Below are 17,655 nucleotides of genomic sequence, written 5' to 3'. Positions count from 1 at the left end.
ATCTCAAAAGAAAGAAAAAAGATAAGCAACACTCAGCTAAGTAAAGAGGCTGGTATGTGCATGGTATATTTCAGGCAAGAGGGGATGGGAAGTAGCAGTGTGGTCAGGGACAGAAGATGAGATTAGCACCTTCAAGGAACAGAAAGGGCCCTGAAGGTCAAGTTTTGATGTTTGGGCATCAACTTGGGGCTGGTAAAGTGTTCCAAGCATGAGATGAACATGGTCTGCTTTTCTTTTGATAACAAAGGAACGGCTAGTTGAACTAAGGAAGCAGGGAACCAAGAGAGCAGGAATCAGGAGACTAGTTAAAATGCTGTAATAAAAAATGAAGGAAGACTGATTTGGACGAGGAAATAGCAGTGGTGGAGGAGATGAAAATGTTGACAAAATAGTCACACTCTATAAAATATTTGAAGAGATTTATTCTGAGCCAAATATGAGTGACCATGGCCTGTGACGCAGCTCTCGGGAGATCCTGAGAACATGTGCCCAAGGTGATTGGGGTACAGCTTGGTTTATACATTTTAGGGAGACATGAGACTTCAATCAAATACATTTAAGAAATACATTGGTTTGGTCCAAAATGGCAGGGAAACTTGGAGCTTGAGCTTCCAGCTTATAGGTAGATTTAAAATTTTTCTGTTTGACAATTGGTTGAGTTTATGTAAAGATTTGGGATCAACAGAAAGGAGTGTCTGGGTTAAGATAAAGAATTGTGGAGACCACAGTTCTTATTTGGAGAGGAAGCCTTCAGATAGCAGGCTTCAGAGAATGAGTTATAAAATGTTTCTTACCTAGCTTAAAGTCTGTGTTCATGTTAATGCCAGAGAGGTAGAGTAAGGCAGATCCCCAGCTTCCTGTCCTTACCAGAACCAGTCTTTCAGGTTAAATTTTAAGAGTGCCCTGTCTGAGGAGGAAGTCCATTCAGATGGTTGGGGGGGCATGAGAATTTTATTTTTGGTTTACAAGGGGAACAAGGAGAGACCCATTAAAGAAAAATTGGCAGATGTCCTGAGTGGGAAAAGACCTTGGAACACAGGTTATGCCAACTTCTTAACATACATGAGGAAACCCGACTCAGAAAAGAGAAGGGTCCTGTCCTAGAATATCTTGATGGTTTGAGGAAGTTTCTTACTTAAACATAGGTCTTCTTGAACCCAGTCCAGTGATAGTTTCATTACAATATTTCAGTTTCAAAAACTTACCTAATCAATTAATTTTTCTCATTGTTTTTCCCATAAGAAATATAGCTTACCTAGGTGAGCTCCCCGGGCATGCTTTAGAGGTACAGGTCAAATTGGGCATTTAGATGAATGGTTGGAGTTGTAAAGTTATTGTTGTAAACAGGTGATTGTTTTCTAAGAGGCAATGAAGGCTATCTTCATTATTCATTATTTTGAAATAAGCGAACATAGAAAATAAGAAATTGAGGGCTCTCTTTACTGTATTTAGTCACAAATATACTAGAAAATTATTACATTGTGAGAGAAACATCAAAATGCATATTGTGCTTTAGAGTATGGCTTTTTCAAACTAAAAGCCATATGAAATTAGGAGGTCTGGGATACGGCTTGCAATTCCACATTTCTAATAAGCTCCTACGTGGTGCTAATGCTGCTGGTCCACAAGACACATGTTAGTAGCAAGGCCTTAGTTTTCAATTTTTATCTCATAGTTTGCGGGCATGAATAGTTCCATCAACAAGACCCTGAGCCATCTAGGTTAAGCCTAGCCTAACTTAAACAAGTCATTCTTGTTTATTGACTTAAAAATACTTATAAGTATTTTCAGTGTGAAAATATGTTAATAAATGGATAAGGTAATTTACTGTTAATCCAATGTGAGGCTTTCTTAGCAAGGTAGTGGCTTCTACCACTATAGCAACATAGACATGAGGCTCAGAGGCTTTAAATAAACCAGAGGAACATAAACTACGTGACACCCATTGACACATCTCCTTGACACCCTGAGTAGAGGAGCACAACACTCTGCTTTGGGTACTTGAGTTCAAATCGTTTTACCAGCTTTATGATTAAAAATTTTGAGCCTATGTTTTTACTAAATCTTATACTTTAAGATTTAGTATTTGTCAACTTTGCGTTTAGAATTTTAAGAAAAGGAAATGAGATAGCATGCATGAAAATTCTTTGTTACACAGAAGGCATTCAAGAATTAGACAAGAGTAGCATTAGCAAGATGGCAGAATAGGAAGACTTGGATCTTCCATAAACATTAGCAAGATGGCAGAATAGGAAGACTATGGATCTTCCATAAACCCAATGATTCAACAACCAATACATAGAACAACTCCCTTTGTAATAAATCCAGAAGCCAGTTGAGAGGCTTTTGGATCCAAGGTGAACAAAAAACCAGCCACATTGAAGCTGATAGGAAAATTTGAGACATCCTCTAACTACAATCCCTACCCTCAGCATATTGCCATATGCTTGGGAGAAAACCCCTAGCTCCCAGCTTTACCCTGGAGAGGGAAGGAAAGAACTAAATTATGTGTTAAATATTTTGATTTTCCTGGTGGTTGCACAAGGATCTGACTTCTGTCTCGCCTGTCTCAGAGTGCAAATGTACCAGCATATTCTAGATTCCTGGAGCCGCTAAAAATAAAGATGGCTGTTTGAACTAGTATGCCAGCAGTCATCACAGAACCCTCCCACTGGCTCAGCACAGAGCAAGTGGAAGAAAAACCACAGATCTCATCTACTTCCTGAGGAGGACAAGAGTTGGATCACATGTTCAATGTTTGAATTTTTCTAGGGGCTGCCTGAGGAACTGGCTTCTGCTTCACTTGTCTTGGCATGCAGATGAGACACAGCATATTCTAGACATTTGGGAGTGACTAAGGACATAGCTGGTGGTTTGGACTAGCATGCAGATTTGAGAAGCCCCCAGAATCTCTGATCAGGCTGAATGGTGAAGGTCTTCATTTGTTTGAGGCCAGACTATGAAGGCTGAAAGTAGTAGCTGTTTTGTCTAATATTCAGATATACTAAAATAAAGAACCAAGGGAAAAACAGGTAAATATGTCCAAAGCAAAGTACAAGATTAATCCCCAGAAATCTAACTTAATATAATGGAGTTACCTTATGTCTCTGCCAGAGAATTCAAACTAAAAAAATTTACTGGAGGAATGCAACAGCAGACTAGATCAAGCAGAAGAAAGGATCACCAAACTTGAAGACACAACATTAGAAATTATTCAGTTAGAGGAACGAAAAGAAAAAAAATGAAAAAGAGTGATAAAAGTTTACTTAGGGGACTTACAGGGCACCATCAAGTGGCCTACATATGCATTATGAAGATTTCACAAGAAGAAGAGAGAAATGGAAAAAAAAAGCTTAGTCAAAGAAATAATGGTTGGAAACGACCCAAATCTGGAGAAAAGGGGAAATTTTTACATGCAGGAAACCTGAGCTCCCTATAAGATAAGTCCAAAGACATCCACACTGAGATACATTATAATCAAATTGTCAAAATCAAAGCTAAATAGAATTTTGAAAGCAACAAGAAAAAAGTGAATTATCACATAGAAAGGAATCTGCAAAAGACTGTCAGCAGATTTCTCAGCAGAAACATAACATGTCAGGAGAGAGTAGCATGATATATTCAAAGTGCTGAAAGAAAAAAAATCTGCCAACTAAGAATACTATATGTGGCAAACACCATCATTCAAAAATGAAGGGGAGATAAAGACTTTCCCAAAGAAACACAGCTGAGGAAGTTCATCACCGCTAGAGCTGCCTTACAAGAAATGCTTATGGGAGTTCTTTAAGTTGAAACAAAATGATGTGAAATGACAGAACAAAAGCAAAGAGAGGTGCAAAAATTTCTGGTGAAGATAAATATATAGACAAATATGGAATACTGTAATACTGTAATGGTGGTGTATAAATTACTTTTACTTTCAGGATAAAAGTTAACAGCCAGAAAAGTACTAAAGTAACTACAACTATAAAAATATTTTAAAAGATACATAATATAAAAACATGTAAATTGTGATATCAATAATATAACAAAGTATGTGGGGGCAGGGAAGTAAAAGTGTATAATTTTTGTATTGACTGAAAATAAATTGTTATCAGCTTAAAATAGATAATGCAACAACTAAAAGTTGTGTTATATAAACCTATGGTAACCACAAAGATAATACCTACATAAAATATCAATATAAAAAATTTTAAAAAACACAAAGGAAGACAACAAGAGATGAGAAGACAGATAAAAGAATTGCAGGTTAGACAGAAAACAATGAACAATAAGGCAATAGTAAATCCTTCCTTAGCAATGTATTAAACTCTCCATGAAGACTTAGAAATAGGTAAATGGATTAAAAAAAACCTCAAGTTCCAGTTATATGTTGTATTATTCATGGTTCTCCAGAGAGACAGAACTAATAGAATATATGTATATGTGAAAGGGAGTTTATTAGGGAGAATTGGCACACATGATCAAAAGGCAAAGTGTCACAATAGGCTGTCCGCAAGCTGGGGAAGAAAGAAACGAGTAGTGGCTCAGTCCGAGGCCAAAAGCCTCAAAACCAGGGAAGCTGATAGTGCAGCCTTTAGTCTGTGGCTGAAGGCTCAAGAGCCCCCAGTAAACCACTGATGCAAGTCCAAAAGTCTAAAGGCTAAAGAACCTGGAGTCTGATGTCCAAGGGCAGGAGGAATGGAAGGAAGCATCCATGGGAAAAAGGTCATCTTAGGTAAACAACCCAATTTTATACTCCAAAAAACAGAAAAAGAATAAATTAAGCCCAAAATTAGCAGAAGGAAGAAAATAATAAAGATCAGAACAGAACCAAATGAAATATAGGCTAGAAAAACAATTTAAAAATTAATAAAATAATTGGTTTGTTTAAAAGATAAAATTAGCAAGCTATTAGTATAGCTTTTCTCCACAGGATAACTGAGGAAAAAAGAGATAATTCAAATAAATGAAAACAGAAGCAGAGACATTGCAATTGATACCATAGAAATACAAAGAATCATGAGGTTACTATGAAAAATTGTATGCCAGTAAACCGGATAACCTAGAAGACAGGGCTATATCTTTAGAAACATACGATCTATCAAGACTGAATTATTGAGTAACAGAAAATCTGAAAAGACCTATAATTAATAAGGATATTTAATCAGTAATCAAATACTTCTCAACAAAGAAAAGTCCAATGGTGACTCCTTCCAAACATTTAAAGAACTAATATCAATTCTTCTCAATTTCTTCCAAAGAATCTAGGAGGGAGAAGACTTCCAAACTCATCTTATTAGGCCAAATAATAAAATACCAAGTAAAATACTTTGACTCTGATACTAATGCCAAACAAAGACACTGTAAGAAAAACAAACTACAGGCCAATAACCGTGATAAACATAGATGTAAAAATCCTCAACAAAATATTAGCCAATGAAATTCAACAGTATATTAAAAATATCAGACACCATGATCAAGTAAGATTTATCCCTGGGACGCAAGGATGATTCAACATATTAAAATCAACTAATGTGATATACCACCTTAATAGAATAAAGGGTAAAAACCACACTATCTTCTCAATAAATGCAGAAAAACACATTTGATAAAATTCAACAGCCTTTTATGATAAAAATTCTCAACAAGCTAGGAATAGAAGGAAATTAACTCAATATAGTAAAGGACACACATGAAATGTCCAAAGTTAACATTATACTCAATGCTGAAAACAGAAAGTTTCCTCTCTAAAATCTAGAACAAGACAAAGATGCCACTTTTACCACTTCTATTCAACATTGTGCTAGAACCTTTAGCCAGAATGATTAGCAAGAAAAAGAAACACAGGCATTCAAACTGAAAAGGAGGTAGTCAAATTGTCCCTGTTTGCAGATGACATTACCTGATATGTAGAAACCCTAAAGTGTCTGCCAAAAAAACTGTTAGGAGTAACAACTGAGTTAGGTAAGTTCACAGAATGCAAAATCAACATACAATAATCAGCTGCATTTCTATATATTAAAAATGAATGATTTTTAATATCTGAAAAGGAAATTAAGAAACAATTCTATTTACAATAGCATTAACCAGAATAAATTAGGAATAAACTTAATTATAGTGGTAAATGACTTGTACTAAAAACTACAAAACATTAATGAAAGAAAAAGATGCAATTGGAAAGGCATCTTGTGCACATGGACCAGAAGGCTTCATATTGTTCAAATGTTCTTCTTACTGTGCCTTCTGTAAATTTAGCATAATTCCTATCAAAGTCTCAATGGCATTTTTTACCATTGGGAAAATATCAGGAAAAACCTGCCTTAGGTAGGCAGATGTTTCAGGTATTGTGATTGCATGTGTATGTTGGTGGTGGGGGGAGAGGATGGGGAGTGCACAGTGTTGGTGAAATCATTCTAAGCATTTACTTTTCAGGAGAGATCTGATGGATAGCAGTTAGCAGATATAAGTGGAATGAAGGTGGCAGTGCAAAGGGAGGAGGAGGCTACAGAGAAAAGCATGTGCAAATATTCTCTGATGGAAGAAATCATTGATATCTGAAGGTAGGTTGATACAGAAAAATAAAACAATTCTAAAATTAATATGGAACTACACAGGAATCTAAATAGACAAAGCAATCTTGAAAAAGAACAAAGCTGGAGGCATCACATTTCCTGATTCCAAAATATTTTACAAAGTTACAGAAATCAAAATTCAACTAGCACAGAGATGTATAGACCAATGGAACAGAATAGATAGCACAGAAATTAACACAGGCATATATGTCTTACTAATCCTAGACATGGATTCCAAGACTACACACAATGGGAAAATGATAGTCTCTTTAACCAATGGTGTTGAGAAAACTGGATATCTCCATGTGAAAAAATGAAATTGGAGCCTTATCTTTCCCCTACATAAAAATTATTTTAAAATGTATTAGAGGGCTGGGTGCAGTGGCTCACTCCTGTAATACCAGCACTTTGGGAGGCCTAGGTGGGCTGATCACGAGGTCAAGAGATTGAGACCATCCTGGCTAACATGGTGAAACCCCATCTCTACTAAACATACAAAAATAGCTGGGTGTGGTGGTGTGCGCCTGTAGTCCCAGCTACTTGGGGGGCTGAGGCAGAAGAATCACTTGAACCCAGGAGGCAGAGGTTGTAGTAAGCTGAGATCCAGCCACTGCATTCCAGCCTGGGAACAGAGTGAGACTCCATTTCAAAAAAAAAAAAAATGTATTGAAGACTTAAACACTAGACATGAAATTGTAAAACTCCTAGAAGAATGTATAGGAGAAAAGCTTCATGACATTGGTTGTGGCAATGATTTATTGGATATGACACCAGAAACATAGGCAATACAAGCAAACATAGACAACAGACTCTATCAAACTACAAAGTTTCTGCACAGCAAAGGAAACAATTATTATAGTGAGAAGATGATCTACATAATGGAAAACAATATTTGCAAACCATATATCTCATAAAGGGTTAATAATCAAAATATATAAGGAACTCCTTCAACTTAATTAGCAAAAGTACCAGAAATAACTAGATTAAAAAATGGAAAAATCCTTAAATAGATATTTTTTTCTAAAGAAGATATACATGTGGCTAACAAACCTTATGAAAAAATGCTCAACATCACTTACAATCAAATTCAAATCAAGTCTACAGTGACTTATCATCTCACAGCTGTTGGGATGGCACAAAAAATAATAGTTTGGTGAGGATGTGGAGAAATTGCAACCATTTTACTCTGTTATTGGGAGTGAAAAATGGTGCTGTATCTATGAAAAACTATGTAGAGGTACCTACACAATTGAAAACAGAAATAGTGTGTGATCCAGCCATCTCATTTCTAGGTATTTATCTAAAATTATTGAAATCAGGATCTTGAAGAAATATTTGGAATCCCTTGTTCACTGCAGCATTGTTCACAATAGCCAAGATGTGGAAACAATGAAATGTCCATTGATGGATGAACAAATAAAGAAAATATGGTATATGCGTATAATGGGATATTATTCAGCCTTAAAAGGAGGAAATTCTACCATATGCCACTACATAAATGGACCTTGAAGATATTATGCTAAGTGAAATAAGCCAGTCATAGAAGGACAAATAGTGCATGATTCCCCTTATCTGAGGTGTCTAAAATAGTCTAACACGGAAGCAGAGAGTAGAATGGTGGTCACCAGGGGCTGGGGGGCGGACAAAATGAAGAGTTTCTATTTTAATGGCTCTAAAGTTTCAGTTATGCAAGATAATAAGCTCTTGAGGTCTGCTGCTTAACATGTGTCTATAGTTAACAAAACTGTAATATACACTTAACTTTTTAAGAAGGTGGATCTCATAAGTGTTCTTACACGATAAAAAACAAAGTAGTATTTGTTAGATTCTGCTTGCTATAGAAAAGTGTTTTTTCATTTAGTTATCTGCTGTGTTATTTTATTTGCTAAAGTTATCTCCTGTATTAGTCATAGGCAATTGAATTTGATTATTAGCATTGAGGAAATTAAATCACTGTCTATGGTCTCACTGTGAAGACTCCGTGTAAATTAATAAATTCTCCAGGCAATTAGGAAGTATCTCAGATTATTGTTCAGATTTTCTTTTCTTTCTTTCTTTTTTTTTTTTGAGATGGAGTCTTGCTATGTTGCCCAGGCTGGAGGTGTGCTGGTGGCTCATGCCTGTAATCCCAGCACTTTTGAAGGCTGACGTGGGCAGATCACCCGAGGTCAGGAGTTTGAGACCAGCCTGGCCAGCATGCAGAAAATCCATCTGTACTGAAAATACAAAAATTGCAGGTTCAGATTTTCTAAATCTGGATCTACATTTTTTCCCTTGCTAGGCATACAGAAAATAAAAATTATTTTCTATGACAGGTTTTTGAAAATAAAATTTGAAATCTTACTCTTCTACCAAGAAAAAAAGAGAGGAATGTGTGTTTGAGAATTGTATGGGCAATCTTGATTGATTTAAACACTCTTTTCTTACTCAGATTTGAAAAATCCATGAAGCTGCTTCCATATCAGACAAGTAAATCAGATTTTTTCCAAATGAAAATGGTCTATTAAAGAGTTGGAAAAGAATGTTGCACCTATTATATTTCCTGGGTTGTAATGATTGTGAATCAGATTTAGATCTAGAAAAAGTAGCAGATAGAGTTGATCAACCCTGAGTAGTAAAGGCAGGAGCCTAGACATTTTTTTGTTTTAATTCTGTTTATGTGGTGTATCACATTTATTGACTTGTATATGTTAAGCCACTCCTGCATCCCTAGATGAAACCCACTTGATCATTGTGAACTATCTTTTTGATATGCTTTTGGATTCAGTTAGCTAGTATTTTGTCAAGGACTTTTTGCATCTATATGTTCATCAGAGATATTGTTCTGTAGTTTTATTATTAATTTTTTGTTATGTCCTCTCCTGGTTTTGGTATTACGGTGATGCTGGCTTCATAGAATAATTTAGGGAAGATTCCCTCGTTCTCTATTTTGTGGAATAGAGAGTCTGCAGGATTGGTACCAATTCTTCTTTGAATGTCTGATAGAATTCACCTGTGAATCGTCTAGCTGGGCTTTTAGTCTTGGCAATTTTTTGGGTACCATTTCAATATTGCTGCTTGTTATTGGCCTGTTTATGGTTTCTAATTCATACTGGTTTAAGCTAGGAGGGTTGTATATTTCCAGGAATTTATCCATTTCCTCCAGATTTTCTAATTTATGCATATAAAGGTGCTCATAGTAGCCTTGAATGATCTTTTGTATTTCTGTGGTGTCAGTTGTAATATCTCCCATTTCATTATAATTGAGTTTATTTGGATTTTCTCTCTTGGTTAATCTCACTAATGGCCTATCCGTTTTGTCTTGGTTAATCTCACTAATGGCCTATCTATTTTATTTATCTTTGCAGAGAACCAGCTTTTTGTTTCATTTATCTCTTGTATTTTGTTTGTTTCAATTTCATTTAGTTCTGCTCTTAGTTACTTCTTTTCTTCTGCTAGGTTTGAGTTTGGTTTGTTCTTGTTTCTCTAGTACCCTGAGGTGTGACCTTAGATTGCCTATTTGTGCTCTTTCAGACTTTTTGATGTAGGCATTCAAGGCTATGAAGTTTCCTCTCAGCACAGCGTTTGCTGTATCCCAGAGGCTTTAATAGGTTGTGTCACTATTATCATTCAGTCCAAAGAATTTTTAAATTTTGTCATGATTTCATTGTTGACCCAATGAACATTCAGGTGTAGTTTATTAATTTCCATGTATTTGCATGGTTTTGAATATTGAAGTCCCCCATATTATTGTGTTGCTGTCTGTCTCATTTCTTAGGTCTAGTAGTAACTGTTTTATAAATTTGGGAGCTCCAGTTTTAGGTGCACATATATTTGGGATTGTGATACTTTCCTGTTGAACAAGGCCTTTTATCATTATATAATGTTCCCCATTTATCTTTTTTTTTTTTTTAACACTGTTGCCTTCAAGTTTGCTTTGTCTAAGAATAGCTATTCCTGCTTGCTTTTCATGTTCATTTGCATGGAATGTCTTTTTCCACCCCTTTACCTTAAGTAAGTCCTTATGTGTTAGGTGAGTCTCTTGAAGGCAGCAGATACTTGATTGGTGAATTCTTATTCATTCTGCCATTCTGTATCTTTTTTTTTTTTTTCTTTGAGGTGGAATCTTGCACTGTCACTCAGGCTAGCGTGCAGCGGCGTGATCTCAGCTCACTGCAACCTCCGCTTCCTGGGTTTAAGCGATTCTGCTGCCTTAGCCACTTGAGTAGGTGGGATTATAGGCACCTGCTACTGCACCTGGCTAATTTTTATATTTTTAGTACAAACGGTGTTTTACCATCTTGACCAGGCTGGTCTTAAACTCCTGACTTCGTGATCCACCTGCCTTGGTCTCCCAAAGTGCTGAGATTACAGGTGTGAGCCACTGCACCTGGCCCATTCTGTATCTTTTTACGTGGAGGATTTAGGCTGTTTACATTCCATGTTAGTATTGAGATGGGAGGTACTATTCTATTCATTGTGTTATTTTTTGCCTGAATACCTTTTTTTTTCTTTATTGTTGTTTTATAGGTCCTGTGAGACTTATGCCTGAAGGAGGTTCTGTTTTCATGTATTTTGAAGATTTGTTTCAAGATTTAGAGCTCCTTTTATACTGTTATTAATGATAGTCCTCCTACTGTATGGTGGATCTCTTGACCTGTTCATCCTATATAACTGCAAGTTTGTTGCCTTTGACCTATGTCTCCTCATTTCCTCATCTTTCCTGCCCATGGTATGGACCCTTATACTGTTAAAGTCAACTAAATAGGGCTTGGGAAGAACTCCATACTTCTATATTTGAGTCTTTGTGGATGAACTGTAACCTAGCTTAATAGACAGACAAAACTGAAAACCGAACTTAGGAGTATGCACCTGTAACAATAACTGAGTCTTAGCTAATCCCAGTGGCCATACTTCAACCACTCATAGACTGCTAAGGGTTCAAATAAGGCAAATGTCAACCTGTTACCAATCTAGTTGTTTCTGTACCTCACTGCTGATTTCTGTTTGTCATTTCCTTTTTTTTTGTCTATAAATCTTTCACCACGTGGCTGTGCTGGAATCTCTGTGAATCTGCTGTGATTCTGGGGGCTGCCCGATTTATCAATCATTCATTGCTCAATTAAACTCCTTTAAATTTAATTCTGCTGAAGTTTTTCTTTTATCAATATTCTATATGTATTTATCGTTTTTTTCAGATTCCATATACAAGTAAGTCCATATAGCATTTGTCCTTCCGTGTCTGGCTTATTTCACTCAGCATTATGTCTTGTTCTCCAGGTTCATCCGTGTTGTTATAAATTATAGGATTTTCTTCATCCTTAAGGATGAATAATATTTCATTGTATATATACATAGTACCCTAATTAGTTTAATCCATTTTTGGTCAACAGACACTTAGGTTGTTATTATGTCTTGGCTATTGTGAGTAATGCTACACTGAACATGGAAGTACTGAAATCTCCTGGAGTTGCTTATTTCATTTCCTTTGGGTATGTACCCAGGTAAGAGATGGCTGGAGTATATGTAGTATTACTTTTAATTTTTAAAGAGATGCCCATACTGTTTTCCCTATGGCTGTAACAATTTATACTCCCATCAACAGTGGGCAAATTTTCCCTTTTCTCTACAACCTCGCCCACACTTTTCTCTCGACTTTTGATAATAGCCACCCTAAAAGGTATGAAGTGATTATGGAAAACATCCAACAAATGTCTGATGAATACTTACAATGCAAGGTCTTTCTATAAGTGAAGGAAGATAATGCTACTTTCTCTTCCCTACTGCACTTCCTTCTCAATCAGTGCTTTTTTGCTAAAAACAGGAAGATAGAATAGGGAAGAAGGCAAATATATAATGCCAGATGGATTCTTTTGAATAAGATTCCATAGGGAAAGTTCCTAGTATTAGAAAAAAATCATTTTTAACATACAGTGTAAGCAAGTTACTTGGGATGTGGTAAGTAGGAAAAGTACATATGAATGTCATGGTTGGCATTTCAATATAGGCTTAAAAAATGAGATATACAGCATACGTTTCAGAGTGGTTCTATATTGCTATCATGTTGCTGAAAATGTATTACTCTATTTTACAGTTACCACAGGTAAATGCCATTTGGAATATTTGAAGATGGAAATCACCTATCTCAATGATAACAGAAGTAATTTCACTTGTTACTGCTAGGCAGCTCACTTGGAAGTATATTTCAAAATAAAATAAATATTTCCTGAGAAGACTGACATGAAATCCACAATTTCCCTCATACAGGGGATTTTTTCTTTTAAATGAACATGGTAAATTGGACAATTAATCTGCAAAGAATGAAACCATTAGTTTCAAAAGAAACAGCAACTCTATGCACCTATAATTTGCCCTTTATGTTTGAAGACTATAAGATGCAACCCACTCACATAGCTGGCAAATTTGGCTCTTAAATATTTGCTTTTTGGTGAAAAGTTATAGCTATGAGGCATGGGATTGTGGCAAATTCAAAAACCTATGTTTGAATGCATCCATCACACTTGCTCAGGAATTCATTAGTTGTCTTTAAATCGAGTAATTCTTTACATTAGGGATTGGTTTTGTTTTTTACTCCTACCTCTAATTTTGTCAGTGCTGCCTTGCTCATCAAAACCTTCTCCATGTTTCTTGATGGATCTCAAATGAAATTAGTGGAGGCTGGTGGGGAAACAGTTAAACTCATAAATGAGTTAGCATTCAAAGCTAAGGGGACAAATTCCTTGCTTTTCATCCACATTGCTTTGCCTTTTTATTCTCTGCAAATGGGCTGGAATTGAGCAATAAGAACCTGTGACAGTTTTTTATTCCAGATGTACTTAAGCACAATTTTGGAGCTTAATAGTCATTCTTTTATGTCATTTATACTTTCTACTACCCCCGCCCCCATGAAATCCATCAATAAAGAAAAAAAAATCATAGCCATTTGTTGTTATTCTATTTCACTTGTCATAATAGTTGTGTGATCAGAACCAGTGATCAATCTATAGGGCTGATTCTCTAAAACCGTGTTCTTTCCAGGCAGCCCTTGCTGAGAGCTAGATGAGTCACATGCTGAAAGTAGACTTCAGTAAGCAAAATACCGAGAAGTCACTGGAAAGTGGGTGTGCTCACCGTGTGCTAACATGCAGGGAGGAGGGGCTAGAAGATGTGTCGTGATTATCCCAAATATGAGTTATGTTTTCTCTCTGCAGGTATTACTTTCTTGAGAGAATTGCAACTTGGCCAGCTCTTTTCAAACTTCCCTACAGAGGATAGGCTTTTCCTCAACTGCTTGTTGCTGGCACAGTGAGGTGGATTTGATGGCTTTGAGGGTATTTTTCTTACTTTTATTTTATAGAGATAAAATTAAATTAATATCTTTTCCTGCTTATATTTATTTACCCTAAGAAAAATACAACTTCTTTTATGACTTTTATATGACTTCTATCCTGCTTACTACATCCTAAGTAACTTGCTTACACTGTATGTTAAAAATGATTTTTTCCTAATATTAGGAACTATCACTATAGTTTTCTTCAAAAGAATCCATTGGGCATCATACATTTGCCTTCTTCCCTATTCTATCTTCCTGTTCCTAGCAAATATTAGAATAAAATATTTTAATTAATAAAATAAAATTAATAAGATATATCTTCCTACTTACATTTCCAGGTAAATAAGGAAGAATTGAATGGGTCTCCCATTATTTTAGTTGCTGCAGCAAATTCTGCTTTAGGTGTCTTCTGGTGACCTCCTTGCCTTCTATCTCTTTGGTGGGTAGGATGGGGAACTAGGAGGTTTTGAAAGATGTTTTTCTGATTCCATTTCTTCTATAATAAATTTTCTTTACACTGACCATGTGTCTTTAGTTAGAGAAATGTAGTTATACTAGTAAAGTTTAAACTTCAAGTACCACAAAACCTGTACAATTTGAAAAACAAACCCCCAAAATTTAAGGAAAAGGCTTGGGATTATTTTTTATTTTTCATTTTTTTCAAATTGAGCAATAGAATAACATGCTGAGAAAGTGCACTGTTATTATGCATTGTTCTGAATAGACTGACACCATATTAAGGACGCATTAGAATAATGAGTGATCCACTATTTTAAAAAATTCATATATTGAATACTTTTAATCAATATGCTACAAATTCTGCTTATAAATGTCAATTTCATGAGTGCTCTGCATCCCAAAAAGCATAAATTCATCTATCTTAGATTTTGCTAATACGTTTCAGTTGAACTGTTTCTGTCCTCCCATTTTAATATTTGGCTAAGTTTTGTTCTAGACATGTCGAAGACCTGGCCTAGGGAGATAAGGATTAATTTATTGAAAATAATTTACAATATGGAAATCAAGCAGAAATTTAGAGTAACAAGCCCATGTCAATTTCAGTTGATTCATTTTAATGAAGTAATATTTTTTTCTAAATGGAGATACCAAACTACATTTTTATAAAATAAAGTAATGGTTATCCATCATTTGGTATAAGCACATGATTGATTGTTAACTCAAAGCAGGACAGAACATATTACTTAGCTATAACTCCATTTAATGTTAGGTTAAGCCATATGACATTGATGATACTCAACCAAATACATTTTTGACACTTAATGCTTTAAAAACAAGAACAAAAAACTTCACTCCTTTCATTTTCTTTTTTCTTTTTTCATTCCAGAGGTAGTATATTTCTTTTTTTTCCCCCATTTATTTATTTTACTGAATTTTAGGTTTTGGGGTACACATGAAGAACATGCAAGATTGTTGCATAGGTACACACGTGGCACTGTGATTTGCTGTCTTCCTCCTCATCACCTACATCTGGCATCTCTCCCCTTGCTATCTCTCCCCAGCTCTCCACCCCCCACCGTCCCTCCCCTATTTCCCCTCAACTGACCCCAGTGAGTAGTGCTCGCCTCCCTGTGTCCATGTGTTCTCATTGTGCTAGGCACTTACATTGTGTCAGGTTTTAAGGCTATGTACTTTACTTACAGAAGTGCCTATCAAGGCATTTATCAAAGCACATAGAGACTCAGAAACAGACCCCAGATTGAAATATAAAAATATTGAATGAATAACCAATTATAAAATAATAATTCATTCCAATGAGTCCTAATATTTGGATAAAATACATTTATAACCACTACACAAAATTAGTATATATAGCTAATAAAATATTAACAACAAAATAAAAAAAAATCCTTATAAGCCCATTGCCCAGAAGTAACCACTGTTATACTTTCTCTTTCAACTCACTGTTGTTCTTTAATAAAAATGGGATCATATTGTTTTCTAATATGTTTTTCCCATTAATGTATGGGAAAAACTTTGCAAAACAATAAATATTCTTTGCTTATATTCATTTTAAGTGACTGTATCATATTACATTTTTGGGGTACTTGAAACTTTATTGTGGTTGCTAATTATAGAGCCCATTGAGAGACAAGAAGTCCTAATTTTCTTAGTCATTTCTGTTCAAAGACTGGTCTGTGGAGTAAGGCCAGTCTGAAAACTGGTTTTAAGTCATCTATTATAGTTTGTTCAACCTGCTATAAAAATACCATGGACTTAGATAGCTTATAAACAACAGAAATTTATATTTTACAGCTCTGAGGCCGGGAAGTCAAAGATCAAGGCACTATCAGATTTGGTGTATGATGAGGACCCATTTTCTGGTTTATAGATGGCCATCATTTTGCTGTGTCATCACATGGTAGAAGGGGAGAGGGATCTCTCTGGGGCCTCTTTTATAAAGGAAAAATCACTTCATGAAGGCCTTACCTTTAAATATTATCACATTGGAGATTATGTGATCCTGACTATTCTCACTTATAAGTGATATATTTACTTTGTTACATATAATGCCATAGACAATGTGTTCCCTTCCCACACACAAATTTGAGTGGGGGAGGGGAACACATAATCCCCAATGTGATAATATTTGACGGTAAGTTCCTCAGTAGGTGATTTGTTCCCTTTGTTGAAAAACAGTTCGTTTTTCAACCCTTGACCCCCCTCTCCCTCTCCCCTTTAGTAGTCTCCATTGTCTATTGTTGCCATCTTTATGTCTGTAAGTACTGGATGTTTATCTGCCAGTTATAAGTGAGAATAGTCAGGATTTGGTTTTCAGTTCCTGTGTTAATTTGCTTAGGATAATGGCCTTCAGCTGTATCCATGTTGCAGCAAAGGACGTGATTTCATCTCTTCTATGGTTGCATAGTATTCCATGGTCGATATGTACCAAATTTTCTTTATCCAGTCAACTGCTGATAGGCACCTAGGTTGATTCCTTGATTTTGTTATCACAAATACTGCTGTGATGAACATGTGACGGCATGTGTCTTTTAGGTAGAATGATTTGTTTTCTTTTGGATATATACCCATTAATGAGATTGCAGGTCAAATAACACTTTTTTTTTTTAAGTTTTTTGAGAAATCTCACACTACTTTCCATAGTGGCTGAACTAATTTACATTTCCACCAACAGTGTAGGAGCATTCCATTTTCTCCACAGCCTCATCAACATCTGTTGTTTTTTGATGTTTTGGTCACAGCCATTCTGATTGGTGTGAGATGCTATCTCATTGTGGTTTTGTTTTGCATTTCTCTGATGATTAGTGATGATGAGCATTTTTTCATAAGTTTCTTGTATGTCTTCTTTTGAGAAGTGTCTGTTCATGTATTTTGCCCATTTTTTAGAGGGGTTATTTGTTTTTTGCTTGTTCAAAAAATTTCCAAATGGATTCTAGTTATTAGACCTTTGTCAGATACAGTCTGTGAACATTTCCTCCCTTTCTCTAGGTTGTCTGTTCACTCTGTTGATAGTTCTTTTGCTGTGCAGAAGCTCCTTAGTTTAACTAGGTCTGCTTATCAATTTTTGTTTTGGTTAGAATTACTTTTGAGAATTTAGTCATCAATTCTTACCCCAGGCCGTTGTCCAGAATGGTGTTTCTTAGGTTTGCTTCTAGAATTCTTATAGTTTGAGGTCTTACATTTAAATTTTTAATCTATTTTCAGTTAATTTTGCATATGGTTAATTTTTATATATAGGATCCAGTTTCATTCTTCTGCATATGGCTGACAGCTATCCCAGCAATATTTATTACTTAATAGGCAATTCTT

At 35.6% G+C, this 17,655-nt stretch overlaps 1 protein-coding gene across 2 annotated transcripts in view; it reads right to left on the bottom strand.

The window, feature by feature from the left end:
* Positions 1-17,655, bottom strand: part of PTPRO (protein tyrosine phosphatase receptor type O) — a 276,527-nt gene that overhangs the window by 141,433 nt on the left and 117,439 nt on the right. The gene's annotated exons all lie outside the window — the stretch shown is intronic.

The sequence above is a fragment of the Cebus imitator genome, unplaced genomic scaffold (genome assembly GCF_001604975.1).
Source record: "Cebus imitator isolate Cc_AM_T3 unplaced genomic scaffold, Cebus_imitator-1.0 Scaffold2, whole genome shotgun sequence".
Taxonomy (NCBI): Eukaryota; Metazoa; Chordata; class Mammalia; order Primates; family Cebidae; genus Cebus; species Cebus imitator.
The sequence above is the reverse complement of the archived record's forward strand: the minus strand, read 5'-3'. Positions and strand labels throughout refer to the sequence as shown.